Source organism: Schistocerca piceifrons, chromosome 11 (assembly GCF_021461385.2).
Source record: "Schistocerca piceifrons isolate TAMUIC-IGC-003096 chromosome 11, iqSchPice1.1, whole genome shotgun sequence".
NCBI classification, from domain to species: domain Eukaryota; kingdom Metazoa; phylum Arthropoda; class Insecta; order Orthoptera; family Acrididae; genus Schistocerca; species Schistocerca piceifrons.
This window is the reverse complement of record NC_060148.1, coordinates 144229409-144241037: the sequence shown is the minus strand read 5'-3', so window position 1 is coordinate 144241037 and position 11629 is coordinate 144229409.

The following is an 11629-nucleotide window of genomic DNA, read 5'->3' as shown; positions in this document are numbered from 1 at the left end:
AAGGTCGTTGGCCTTAAACTCAGGTAGCCCTGTACATTACCTGCATTTCTTGTAAATTAATTTGGTTTTTGAGGTTGCTAACAACTATAATTAATATCAAAACGTTTTAGGAAACAAGTAACTTTTACCACAGGTTTCTGCATTGCCTTAATAGAAATCTTATTTTGAGTATCTGCTTAAATTCTTATAGAGAATTAGCAACTTTTTAGCTCAACAGATTAAAAGACAATCAGCAGGTTTAATTTAAAGTCCTTTGTTTACTTCCTTGTAATACATTGCACCAGCCATAATGCAGCCCTACTGTGAATGCTGTTTTCAAACACGGGATGAGTCAGTTGACTTTTGTAAGCAGCAGGAAGTTGCCCTGGCTACTATCAAATGATTGACACCTGCTGTGAATCGGTATTTCGGAAGAGCTCCCGGGAGTCTCGTACCTGTGATACCTTTACCAGAGGTACCTCAAATACTGTCCTCTCCTGTGGATTTTGTCTCCTCTGCAGAAAGAACAGGATCTGTCATTACCCATCCACTAGACAGGAAGTGGCACATCAGATGTAGGCATCCTGTACAGGGGGCAGGGACCAGGGAGGGTGTTGTACCGATCACCCTAACCGGCAAGTTTTAGATACTGTGTTTCACTGAAACTGAGACTGAGTCAGTGGGACTCACTTCACCAGTTTCATCTGGCGTCAGGAGGAGGCTAATGCAAAAGGGGTAGGGGTCTATTAATCATTGGCATTTCAAAAGTATGGTGAATGATGGTGCCCCTTAGGGAAATGGCAGCAAGGGACAGGAAAGGACACCAGGTGCCCTCAGTGTGTGTGCGTGGGGGCTTCATTCAATATACTGAAGAGGCTACTTCAGCAGCCATCGAGGAAACAGGGTGCAACCATCTGCAGATTGTGGTAAACGTTGAAACAAAAGATGCCTGTCATCTGGGCTCCAAAGTCATTCTTGGGTCATTCCGGCGACTGGCAGAGAAGGTTGAAAGACCAGTCTTGCAGATGGAGTTTCAACAAAGCTCACAATTTGCAGCATTGTTCCCAGAACTGATGGTTGGCTCTTGGTTCTGAGTCAAATGGAAGGACTGAACCAGAGACTCTCTGACGAGCTGGGCTGTGACCTTCTGGAATTGCACCATAGGGTTGAAAACTGTAGGCTCACCCAAATAGGTCAGGTGTGCACTACACATTAGAGGCTGCTACTCAGGTAGCTGATTGTGTGTAGGATGCACACAAAGCTTTTTTAGATCAAGCAACTCTCCATCCAATCCAGATAATGATGGCTGTAAGAAACCCAGAAGTATCAGTGTAAGATCAAAAGATTTGCCTCCCACAGGTAAGAGTATTAAAACCCTAATGGTAAAATGCCAAAGCATTTGTAACAAAGTACTAGAGTTTGAAGCGCTCATGAAAAGCAGCGAAGCTCATGTGATACTAGGTACAGAAACCTGGTTGAAACCTGAAATTGATAGCAGTGAGATTTCTGGAGAATATTTAAGTGTATGTCTAAAGGATAGGCAAATGGGAAATGGAGGTGGTGTATTTGTCGCACTAAATTAAAAAACTCAGATCCACCGAGGCAGAAATTGAGGATGCATGTGAGATTGTTTGGGCAAGACTCAGTATCAGGGGTGAGCATAAAATGATAATTGCATTCTTCTATTGCCCACAGACTTATCTCCTGATGTAACTGAAAACTTCAGAGAAAACCTCAGTTCATTTATATGTAAGTTCACCAATCATACTGTTACCATCAGTGGAGACTTTAATAATCCAACAATTAATTGGGAAAATTACAATTTTGTTAGTTTTGGGCATGATAAGACATTCTGTGAAACTTTATTCAATGCCTTCTCTGAAAACTAGTTAGAACAGATAGTTAGGAACCCCACTGATGGAAATGTATTGGATTTTATGGCAACAAATACACCTGATCTCTTTGAGGATTTCCACATTGAAACTGGTATCAGTGACCATGATGCAGTTGTGGCAACAGTGATTACCAAAATACAAAGGATAACTAAAACAAGCAGAAAGACATATATGTTCAGAAAACTAGACAAAAAAATCAGTAATGTCATATCTCAATGAGGAACTTGAAACTTTCAGCACAGGTCAGAAGCACGTAGAGAAAGTCTGGCTCAAGTTTAAAAGAATAATTGATCATACAATGGATAGATTGTACCCAGTAGAACAGTTCATACGTAATGGGTGGAGATGTCCTTGGTGTACAGTTATTGTAAAGAAACTTCTAAAGAAACAGAGTTTACTGCATAATAGGTATAAAATGAAGTGTTGGACTATAGATAGAGAGATGCTGAATGAAACATGTTTGGCTGTCAAAAGAGCACTGTGTGATGCCTTCAATGACTATCATAGCAGAATATTGTCAAATGATGTTTCACAAAATCCAAAGAAATTCTGACTGTATGTAAAGGCTGTTAGTGGCATCAAAGTTAGGTCCTGTCCCTCGTGAATGAGACAGAAACTGAAATTTGAGGTTAGCAAGGCAAAAACTGAAATGCTGAACTCCCTTTTCAAATGTTCCTCTATGGAGGAGAACCCAGGAGAATTTCCCCAATTTAATTCTCATAATACTGAAAAGATGAATGAAATAAGTATTAATGTCAGTGGTATTGAGAGAAGGCTGAAATAATTAAATCTGAACAAAGATCCAGACCCCGATGGAATCCATATCAGATTCTATAATGAATTTATTGCTGGGTTAGCCCCTCTTCTATGTATAGTCTATCATAGATCCCATGAACAAAAATCCATGCCCAGTTCTTGGAAAATGGCGCAGGTCATACCTGTTTACAAGAATGGTAGTAGAAGTGATCCATAAAACTAATGTTCATTATTCTTGACACCAATTTATTGTAAAATCTTGGAACCTATTCAAATCTCAAACATAATGAGGTATCTTGAACAGAATGACCCCCTCAATGCCTGCCAGCACGGTTTTAGAAAACACAGATAATGTGAAACCCAACTCACACTTTTCTCACGTGACATACTGAAAGTTTTGGATCAAGGCAACCATGCAGGTGCAGTGTTTCTTGATTTCTGAAAATCGTTTCACTCAGTACCACACCTACATTTATTGTCTAAAGTATGATCATATGGGGTATAATGTGAGATTTGTGACTGGATTGAGGAGGGAGAACACAGCATGTTACTTGAATGGAGAGTCATTGTCAGATATACAGGATGACACAGAATAATGGGAATGTGTGAAATGAGTAGTGGCAGCCATGGGCAGGTGGCAGCACTGTGGGTTCGTGGCAGTTAGTGAGTAAACAGTCCACTATATCAGTAATCACGGATCAGTGGAATGGACAACAGCATGCGTTAGCCATAAAAATGTCTTATAAAAACAATGATCTTTTGGTAGTGAGGCAGAGGTAGTTTCGATAGTTTTATAATTTAGGACATCATATGCCATTCTGTTGAAACACATGATAAAATGTTGGATTAATAACTTTGAAGAGACTGGATTTGCCCTCACGAAGAAACCAATAGGACAGCCAAGAAGGGTGCATTCTCCAGTGAACATTGATGTTGTATGTGAGTCTGTCTTGCAGAGCTCACAGCATTCAATTTGTAAGCAAGCAGCAATGGTTGGCATGTCCCAGCAGAGTGTTCACGGAATTCTTCATCTCAATTTAAAATTTCATCCATATAAACTACAGATGGTGCAACAATTGTAGAACAATGATTACCGGTTACAATTAGGATTCTGCCAACAAATGGAAACAAAAATAAACATTTATGATGAATTTCTAAACAAGTTGTGGATGTGAGATGAGGCACATTTTCATCTCACAGTTTATGTGAATAAACAGAACTACTGTTATTGGGCAAACACAAATCCTAATGACATTCACGTGTGCCCTTTACACGCTAGTAAAGTGACAGTATGGTGTGGTGTTTCACCACATGGGATTTTCAGACCATATTTTTTTTGCAAATGAATGGGGAAACACAATAACTGTCAAGCCGATCGTTATGTGAAGATGTTAGAAAGTTTTGTTACACCTGCATTGAACAACTTTCCAAATGGTCAAGAAGCCCGGTTCCAACACGATGGAGCGACATCACACATTGTGTGGCAATCAGTGGCATATGCGTGAGAATTGGTGAGAATTGTTTGGCAAGTGTGTGATCTCAGGATTTGGTAACATTCCCTGGTCCCCTAGATCACCAGGTTTATCCTTTGTGATTTTTTCTAGTGGGGCTACCTCAAGAGCAAAGTCTACACAGCTCAACCAAGAAACCTGGATGAGTTAAAACAGAGAATTTGAGATGCAGTTCACAGTATCCCAGCTGAGATGTTGCAGCAATCAATGAGGAATCTGAACAGATTTCACGAATGTATTTGTACAGGAGGATGCCATCTAAAGGATGTAATTTTTAAAAAATGATAAATGCCATTAATGTTTCATAAATAGCAAAGTTGTAAGGTTTAAATTACGATGAATGCAATTTTTTTCCTTCATCACCTCTAGTTTTATTGGATTGTGGAAATGTTCCAGTGTTCCTATGTAAATTCCGATATGCCCCAGGAAGGTGTTAGGACTGTTGCTGTTCATGTTGCATATTAATGCCCTCGCAGACAATATTAGTAGTAAAATCAGGCTTTTTGCAGATGATGCAGTTATCTATAATGAAGTACTATCTGAGAGAAGCTGCATAAATATTCAGTCAGTTCTTGATAAGATTTCAACATGGTGCAGAGATTCACAACTGGCTCTAAATGTTCAGAAACGTAAAATTGTGCACTTCACAAAATGAAAAAATGTAGTGTCCTATGACTATAATATCAATGAGTCACTGTTGGAATTGGTCAACTCATACAAATACCTGGATGTAACACTTTGGGTGAATATGAAATGAGTACACAGGTTCAGTTGTGGGTAAAGCAGGTGGCAGACTTCAGTTAATTGGTGGAATATTGGGGATGTGCAATCAGGTAACAAAAGAGATTGCTTACAAATCACTTGTGCGAACCATCCTAGAATATTGCTCAAGTGTGTGGGACCCATATCAGATAGGACTAAAATGGATACTGAACATATATAGAGAAGGGCAGCATGAATGGTCACATGTTTGTTTAATCTGTGGGAGAGTGTCACAGAGGTACTGAAGGGACTGAAATGGCAGACTCTTGAAGACAGACGTAGACTATTCTGAGAAAGTCTATTGAAAAAGTTTCAAGAACCAGCTTTAAATGAATACTCTAGGGATATACTACAACCCCCTACATATCACTTACATCATGAGGATAAGATTAGAATAATTACTGCACACAAAGAGGCATTCAAACAGCCATTCTTCCTGCACTCCATACATGAATGGAACAGGAAGAAACTCTAATAACTGATACAAGGGATGTACCCTCTGCTGTTCACCTCATGGAGGTTTGCACATTATAGATGTAGGTGTAGATATATATGAACTGTTGAGAAAAAGGTGGAAAGGCCCTTTACAGTTCGATTAAATTATTATCGTTAAGTCGCTCGAAAAAATAATACAGCAATATATTTAGGAGTACCCATCTTGTGGTACTGAAATGCAACAGTAACGTAAAATTAATTGTAAGATAAGCAGATACCAATCTGAAATCCTAAATAAATACACTACTGGCCATTAAAATTGCTACACCATGAAGATGACATGCTACAGAAGTGAAATTTAACGACAGGAAGATGATGCTGTGATATGCAAATGGTTAGCTTTTCAGATCATTCACACAAGGTTGGCACCGGTGGCGACACCTACAATGTGCTGACATGAGGAAAGTTTCCAACCGATTCCTCATACACAAACACCAGTTGACTGGCATTGCCTGGTGAAACGTTGTCGTGATGGCTCATGTAAGAAGGAGAAATGCGTACCATCATGTTTCCGACTTTGATAAAGGTTGGATTTGATAATGGTCGTATCGCAACATTGCTGCTCGCGTTGGTCAAAATCCAATGACTGTTACCAGAATATGGAATTGGTGGGTTCAGGAGGGTAATACGTAATGCTGTGCTGGATCCCAATGGCTTCGTATCACTAGCAGTCGAGATGACAGGCATCTTATTCACATGGCTGTAACAGATCGTGCAGCCATGTCTCGATCCCTGAGTCAACAGATGGGGACGTTTGCAAGACAACAACCATCTGCACGAACAGTTCGACGACGTTTGCAGCAGCACAGACTATCAGCTCGGAGACCACGGCTGCAATTACTCTTGACGCTGCATCACAGACAGGAGCACCTGCAATGGTGTACTCGATGACGAACCTGGGTGCACGAATGGCAAAAAGTCATTTTTTGGTATGAATCCAGGTTCTGTTTACAGCATCATGACGGTCGCATCCATGTTTGGTGACATCGCAGTGAACGCACATTGGAAGCATGTATTCATCATCACCATACTGGCGTATCACCCAGCGTGATGATATGGGGTGCCATCAGTTACATGTCTCGGTCACCTCTTGTTCGCATTGACGGCACTTTGAACAGTGGACGTTACATTTCAGATGTGTTACGACCCGTGGCTCTACCCTTCATTCAATCCATGCGAAACCCTACATTTCAGCAGGATAATGCACGACCGCATATTGCAGATCCTTTACAGGCCTTTCTGGATACATAAAATGTTCGACTGCTGCCCTGGCCAGCACATTCTCCAGATCTCTCAACAAATGAAAACTGGCTCGTCACAATACGCCAGTCACTACTCTCGATGAACTGTGTTATCGTGTTGAAGCTGCATGTGCAGCTGTACCTGTACACGCCATCCAAGCTCTGTTTGACTCAATGCCCAGGCGTATCAAGGCCATTATTACGGCCAGAAGTGGTTGTTCTGGGTACTGATTTCTCAGGATCTATGCACCCAAATTACGTCAAAATGTAATCACATGTCAGTTCTAGTATAATATATTTGTCCAATGAATACCCATTTATCATCTGCATTTCTTCTTGGTGTAGCAATTTTAATGGCCAGTAGTGTATAATTCATGCGCAAAAGCACTTGTTTACAAAACTCTTATTCAACTGATCCTTCATTACTGCTCATCAGACTGGGGCCCTCACCAGATTGGATAAATAGAAGAGCTACAGATAATCCCAAGAGGAGAGGCACATTTCATCACTGGTTTATCAGTGAGCATGAGAGCATTATGGAGATACTCACCAAACTCTAGTGCCAGATGCTACTAGAGAGGTTGTGTGAATCTGGGGAAAATTTTCTGTTAAAATTCAGAGTGCATACATTAAGAGAGACCTGGAGACAATGCAATGCTTCAGGTTGACCATTCGTGCTCCCCTTTTCTGTATATGTTCAGTATCCCCTTTAAGTCCTATCTGGTATGGGTCCCACACACTTGAGCAATATTCTAGGATGGGTCGAACGAGTGATTTGTAAGTAATCTCTTTTGTATACTGATTGCACAGCTCCAGTATTCTGACAATAAACTGAAGTCTGCCACCTGCTTTACCCACAAATGTATAACTATTATTTAATTGTATTTGTGACCTAGTATATATAGCCTGTTAATTAATTACAGAAGTAGCTCAGACATGATTGATTATGTAATGAGATTTTAAATTCTAAGACATTTCCAGGGGCAGATGTGGACTCTGACCTCAGTGTATTGGTTATGCATTGGTTATGCATGCCATGAACCTCATGGTGGTTTGGAGAGTATAAGTGTATATGTAAATGCAGACATATGAATCATAGATTAAAGTTGAAGAAATTGCAAAAATATAGGAAATTGAGGAAATGGGACCTTGATAAAATAAAAGAGCCATAAGTTATTGAAAGTTTCAGAGAGAGCATTAGAAAATGGATGACTAGAACAGGGGAAAGGAACACAGTAGAAGACAAATGGGTAGCTTCGAGACATGAAATAGTAAAGGCAGCAGAAGATCAAATAAGTAAAAAGACTAGGCCTAGTAGAAATCCTTGGATATACTCAATTTAATTGATGGAAATGAGACTGATAGGAATGGGTAAGCAGGAATACCTAGAGGGAAAATGTAAGGATTTAGAAACACGTCACTAGGAGAAAGATAGATACCACCTATAGGAAAATTAAAGAGGCATTTGGAGAAAAGAGAAGCAGCTGCATAATTATCAAGAGACCAGATGGAACAGTCCTCACCAAAAAGGGGAAAGCTGGAAGGTGAAAGGACATATAGAGGGTCTACACAACGGAGATAAACTTGAAAGCAATATTATAGGAAGGGAAGAGGACATAAATGAGGATGTGATGGAAGATTTCATACTTCTAGAAGAATTTGACAGAGCACTGAAAGACCTAAGTCGAAACAAAGCCTCAGGTGTAGATAACATTCTGTCAGAACTACTGATATCCTTTGAAGAGCTAACCATAACAAAATTATTCCACCTGGTGTGCAAGATGTATGAGACAGGTAAAATACCCTCAGACTTTAAGAAGAATAGAAACCAACATCAGGGAAAATCAGCTTGGATTTTGGATAAATGTAGGAACACTTACTTTAGAGGATAGGTTAAGGAAAGGTGAACTTACAATCGTAGCATTTATAGATTTAGATAAAGCTTTGACAATGTTGACTTGAATACTCTTTTTGAAATTGTGAAGGTATCAGGGGTAAAATAGAGGAAAGCTTTTTACAACTTCTACAGAAACCAGTCACAGTTATAAAAGTCGAGGAGCACGAAAGTCAAGCTGTGGTTGAGAAGTAGTGAGACAGGGTTGTAGTCTATCCCCTATGTTATTCAATCTGTGCAGTGAGCAAGCAGTAAAGGAAACCAAAGAAAAATTTGGAGTAGGAATTAAAGTTGAGGGAGAAGAAATAAAAATGTTGAGGTTTGCCAATGACACATGGAAGAGGAGTTAAATGGAATGGACAATGTATTGAAAGGAGGATATAAGATGAACGTCAACAAAAGCAAAACAAAGATAGAATGTAGTCGATTTAAAACAGGTAATGTTGGAGGAATTAGGTTAGGAAAAAAGACACAAAAAGTAGTAAATGAAGTTTGCTATGTCAGTAAAATATCTAATGCTGGCCAAAGTATAGAAGATATAAAATACAGGGTGGTCCCGAATTCATGGTACAAACTTTAATGGTAGGTACAGGACGTTGTAACAAGGATTTATTGTATAGGAATGTATAGTCGCAGGTGACGCGGTGAGGCGTTAACAGGGGAAAGAGAAATGGAGTGATCGGTTGGTGTCACTGCCGGTAGAGGGCAGTAGATGAACATGATGTATCGCAGTAGGGACAAGCGCCATTCACAATTGTGCTGCCGTAGACGATGGGTGACTTTACGTATGCAGAAAAAGCAGACATGCATTACATGTACGGCCGTGCAAATGGTAACGCCAGAGCTGCGTTACGAATGTATCGCGCGGAGTATCCTAATCGACGAATGCCGGATCATAGAATTTTTCAACGGTTACATCGTCAACTTTGTGAAACAGGTACGTTCGACGTCAACAGACATGACGCTGGTCGATTAAGAGCTGTACGCACTCCAAGACTGGAAGAACGCATCTTGAACATAGTGGCTGATAGACCCGAGTCAAGCACAAGAACTGTTGCGCGTGACGTACATGTGAGTCATCAGACTGTATGCAGAGTGTTAAATGAAAATCGCTTACACCCCTTCCATTTTCAAAAAGTACAAGCATTGAATCCGGCAGATTATCCTCTTCGCGTGAACTTCTGCCAGTGGTTGTTGCAGCAATGTGCGTTGCAGCCGGATTTCGTAGGTCATGTGCTATTTACAGATGAAGCGACATTTTCACGCGAGGGTGTCTTTAATGCGCACAGTTCCCATGTGTGGGCGACAGATAATCCACATGCAACGCGTCCACATGCGTATCAACAACGTTTCGGTATTAATGTGTGGGCTGGTATTGTGAACGACTTTTTGATTGGGCCATACTTACTACCCACGCGACTCTGTGGCGAAAGCTATCTTATTTTTCTGCAAGAAGTGTTACCAGAACTGCTGCAAGATGTTCCGCTCGCCATTCGTAACCGCATGTGGTTTCAGCACGATGGAGCGCCAGCACACTTCAGCACTGCTGTACGGAATTACCTGAATGCCACGTTTGGTGCTAGATGGATTGGGCGTGGTGGACCAGTCCCTTGGCCACCCCGATCTCCTGATTTCTCTTGCCTCGATTACTTTTTATGGGGACATCTTAAGAGTCTTGTTTATGAGACTCCAGTTGACTCAGATGAGGATCTCGTTGCTCGCATATCTGTAGCTGCTGCAGGTGTGCGTGAAATACCAGGCATCTTTGAACGTGTACGCCAATCGCTGCACCGACGCTGTCAAGCATGTATCGCTCATGGTGGACGCAATTTTGAACACTTACTGTAAACATGACACTTGTCAACAACGATTTCAATAAAATCTTTCGTTTTCCTTTCGGCCGTTATTTCCCCTGTTTACGCCTCACCGCGTCACCTGGGACTATACATTCCTATACAATATATCCTTGTTACAATGTCCTGCACCTACCATTAAAGTTTGTACCATGAATTCGGGACCACCCTGTATAGACTTGCAATGGCAAGCAAAGTGTTTCCAAAGAAGAGAAATTTGTTAACTTTGAATATAGATTTAAATGTTAGGTCTTTTCTGAAGGTATTTGTCTGGAGTGTAGCCATGTATGGAAATGAAATGTGGATGATAAACAGTTTAGACAAGTAGAGAATAGAAGCTTTTGAAATATGGTGTTACAGAAGAATGTTGAAGATTAGATGGGTAGATCATATAACTAAAAGGAGGTAGTGAATAGGATTAATGAGAAAAGAAATTTGTGGCACAAGCTGACTAGAAGAAGGGATTGGCCAATAGGAAAAATTCTGAGACATCAAAGGATCATTAATTTAGTATTGGTGGGAATTGGGGGGGAGAGGGGGGGTAAAAATCATAGAGGGAGACCAAGAGACACATACAATAAGCAGATTTGGAAGGATGTAGATTGCAGTAGCTATTCAGAGATGAAGAGACTTGCACAGGATTGAATAGCATGAAGAAGTGCATCAAACTAGTCTTCAGACTTAAGATATTCACAAATTTAGAAATCGTCATTCATGTGAAACTCAACTTGCCCTTTCCTCGCATGATACCCTGTGGACTGTGGATAAAGGGGCAACAGGCAGACTCCATATTCTTACATTTTTGGAACACATTTGACACAGAGCTACACTGCAGATGTTTAATGAAGGTCTGAGCACACATAATTGATATGTGAATAGCTTGAAGATTTTTTAAGTAATAAAAGGCAGTATGCTGTCTTGTCCAGTGAGTGTTCATCAGAGACAAGGGTATTACCAGTGGTGCCCCAGGGAAGTGCAATGGTACCATTCTTATTTTCAATATTCATAAACAAACTGACAGACAGGATGAGCAGTAATCTGTGACTGTTTGCATATGATGCCGTAGTGTGCAGGAAAGTGTAGATGTTGAGTGACCCATAATCACAGGGTGGGCCCAGGGGGTTTGGACTACCCCTCCCATCACCTAAATGAAATTACACGTGACCTAGGTGCCATTTAGTGAAACTGAAAGATATTTTGATTTTCAGTTATACCATGAAAAAGGGAATTGCACTATCAATAG